Genomic DNA, 4,241 nt, shown 5'->3' on the forward strand with positions numbered 1-4,241 from the left:
CTTAAGAGTATATTTAAAATACACATTGACTTTTTTCCACTGAGACAAAAGAAAATTTCTGAAATTATTTTAATTTTGATTTTCTCAGCTGATGATTACTGCAGTAAGCTAAAGCACAAGTAAGTCTACTGTTTGCTTATTTTTTATGTGAATAAAGGAAAATACAAAATAATTAAATCAATTATTGGATATAAAGAAAAATAAGCAAAATATTATTTTAATATAGCCATTAGACCCAAATATTTACTGACATACATAATTGAATACCAATAATATATAAGTCCTCATATCATCTCCCAAATTAGATGTAACAGGGAATGCAGATGAAAAAAGTTTTTGTTCTCAATAATACATGTCTCAGGAAGGCAGCTATAAGAAAATAGAATAAAATATATAACTCCAAGTATGGAGTTGTTGAGGTCTATCTAGCTATTAATCATTTATCTATCTCAATTTCATTATAATATAAATCTTATTTAGGTCCTTTTACAGTTGTTTTGCTATAAAAGCAATTTGGAAATATGCTGAAATCAAAAGTGGTTTAGTTTTGTTTGCTTTACTCCTCTGTTAGATAGTAGAGCTTAGACAAAATAGAAAAGTACATATATTTGGGCTTAGTCAAATTCATTCCAAAACTTAGTATATCATAGATGTCATATTTGGAGGATTTTTCAAGAGTCAGGTTCTATAAAATTTCTATCTTGCTAAACATAAAGGAATAGCCCTAATAATTGCAACATATTTTGGTGTGTATTTTGAAAATTATTTCTAAGGTGTTAGTTTTATTTGGATTGTATAACTAAGGAACAATAGGAAGACTTAATTTTATTTGTAGAGAAAGCTTCAGTTTACAACTAAGCCAAATGAAACATAAAACAGGGCAGTTGAAAATCTGTGTATGGGGGTGGGGATGGTAGTCTTGGTTTAAAAACCACATTCTATGCATTTACTGTCAGGAATTCATAGATTTTCATGAAAGCTGTCCCTTTGTTTGTTATCTGCATTTATGGTCACTTCCTGAGGCTTTAAGCGGTGTCTGTGTGTGTGTGTATGTCTGCTGTCATCAGCTGCCTTGAGTAGAGTCAGAAGATATCCTCACACTACCATGCTGAGGTTGTCTTACTTCTTTTAAAAATATCAAAAATCTTAAAACAGTAGTATTGCTACAAATTAGAAAAAAAAAATCATGATGTTTTACTATGCATTGAAGGTAAAAAGTTTCCCTCTCTCAAAAGTTGTACTACCTGTGTAGAAATTTTATTGATTTGTATGTTCATGGATTCAAACACTTTTTGTTTTAGTAACATACTAATTTTATTTAACATTGAGAATATTTTTAAAAATAGAACTTAATTATTTTTGCTGAAAATTCCTGTATTAGTAATATAATCTGATTTGCCCATTTCTCTACAAATGAAATGAACTATTCTTTCTTAAATTTATCCTAGCTTCCTCTATTACAGACTGCTTACCACGAACTATTTAGAGAATATTTTCATTTTCAGGATGTATGAAATAGTTAAAGTAAGCACTGCTTATGAAATTCATAATAGTTGCTATAGCAAAATAATTTAGGACTAAAGAAGAAAATGGGTATTCATGTAAAAAACGGTGGGGGGGGAATGCTTTAACAGACATTTCCTTTTATGGTGGGAGAGGGATCCTTAGCTAATGTGACAATTGTTCTAACCAAGATGCAATAAAGAATGATGAGACTGAAAGTCTTCATTCACTATTTTGCATATGTCAGTGTCTTTATGAAAAATAAAAATGCAATGTGGGAGGTTTGGCTAATGTTAATCATCTGTTTTGCTCAGTTGTTGAATCTGTAGTATGTAAGTGAAGACAACTTCAACCATCAGCAGAACACAATTCAAACCAGTTTTTAAGCCAGATCAACTATTTGTGGATGCATCTAGTTCAGTTGTGCAACTAAGAAATATTTAAGTAATAGACACATTGACCATTTAACATTTTCTTCTATCATTCACCAAATGAGAATATGGCTCAGCTTTATTTCCTAAATTGTACTTACCCTAGAATCTTGATGTCATAAGCTACATGCAAATATCATCAAAGGCCTATTTACTTGAGTGCTTAGAAAACCTGACAAATACTTTTTTCAAGGAGAAGAAAAGTGTGGATTTGAGTGGTGTTAAACACGAAAATAAAATAAGACATTATAGATATATTCTGCTGTGTCTTGTACTCTATTAAGTATTATATTGTCTTGCATATCTGATACTAAATGTAAATATATAGTGTATAAGTACAATTAGGACAGTGAAATAAAATAATGATAATGATTTTAGAACAGAGGCTGTTGATGTCCTGAAAATAATTATACCAAGTAAAGGAAACTACCACAAGGCTATTGCTATGGGGATAAAGGTCAAAAATTTAAATCTCGGTTAATTGAAATAATACACATATGTTTAATTGGTAAATCTGAGCCCATCTCTTTGTTACATTTTCTCTTGACCCAAGATTACCTTTGATCACAAGATCAGTCTGAAATCAAATTATGAAAGAGAGAAATTATATTTTGATGAAATAAATTGTGGAGTTATTTTACAAAGGGCATAGAAAGTAGAGAAGAATTACAGGTACTTTAGGAATCAATCTACCATTCACTGTATGTGAAGTTCTTCAGAAGGGAATATGATTGGCATATCCAGGAATTATCAAGGATACTACTGAAGCTGGACCAAAGTGATCAATGGGGAAAAATAAGTAAGTTCAAAGAGATTTTTAGAGGATGTAAATTATATGATAATGCAGATTGGATTCTATTACAAATGTCATAGGAACCATTGAAGATTGAGAGTAGGTGTTATTCTGATTAGAATCATACTTTTGAAATTTATATATTTAAATCATCATTCTTGCTTTTATGTGAAGAATCCATTGCCGTGGCTCCAGAGTAGAAGCAGTGAAACCAATTAAGCAACAATTATGTAGCCCAGGTAAGGGACTCTAGATTGGTAGCAATAGATGATGCAAGGAGTGCTCATATTAGAGGAAATATATTGAATGTGCTTAAGGGATGGGGATATGAGGGACAAAAATAAACCAAGAGCACTAATTTGTGGTTCCCACCTCTGTTTATCACCTCCTCTTTCTTTACACTACTTTGTTCACTGGCTTCAGTTTTCCTTTTGTTTGTTCTGATTTTCTTTTCTTTCCATTGTTGTCTAATTAGTTGCTCTGCTTCAGCCACTTACCAGTTCTTCTTATATAGTCACCTTTTCAATGTTCAGTTTCCCCAGAATTTGCCCCACATTGTTTACTTTTCTGCAGTTTGCCTCTTTTCCTAGATTACTATTTTTATTTTTCTCTATTTTATATTCACACTAGCCATGACACCTTATCTTAGTTTCAGAAAAATAAAGCCCAGGTCTATTTTTATATCCCCATTTTTTTCTCCATTTTAAATGCCATCAAAATTAATTAAACAGGAGAAATTGTGGGATCTTGTCAGGGTTCACTTTTCAGGCAATTTCTCTTTCTTCCACTATTGACTAGGTAATATCTTCTTACCAGAAACTTCCATGCACACTAGTTTTTGTTTATGACCCCTACCGTATGCCACATCATTTGCCTGTGTAGTAAATTTCTTCTGTATAAGACTGTAAGTACCATAAAGATCAACACCACTGTATTTTTATAAGAGAATACGTACTCATCAAATGTATGAGTGATTAAATAACCATAATAATACAGCATATAAGAGAGAATTGCTATGTCATGTCACCTTAATCTATCATTGAGGAAATAAAGTGTATCTCAAATTTGAGTATTTGAAAAGTCTCTGAGAATATAGAGGGCTATTTTTATATCCTTTTTTAAAAAACAGATTCTTGTTTGATCAGGGCACATCAGTTTGAAAACACTTCAATCAATGATGATTTTGAATGTTTAAAGAGGTTAAATAGATAAGTTACAGAGATTTTTTTAAAAAAACACACAAAGCAAAAATATATAACATAAAATATGTCATTTTTCCTGGTACCATGGCCACACAATTGCAAATGTTAGAAGTGCCTTTAATCAATATTAAGACTCAAATATAATGATAATAATAATAATAATAATAATAATAATAATAAGTAAAGAGCTTCAATTTCTAAGAAGAATGTGGCAAATCAAATAGGCAATTTAGAAAAAAAGTTATAATAGAAAAAAATCACATTTTAAAGGTATCAGACAGTCATTAAAACAATGAGAAAATAATTAACTCA

Source organism: Spermophilus citellus, assembly GCF_964194105.1.
Source record: "Spermophilus citellus genome assembly, chromosome: 2".
NCBI lineage: Eukaryota > Metazoa > Chordata > Mammalia > Rodentia > Sciuridae > Spermophilus > Spermophilus citellus.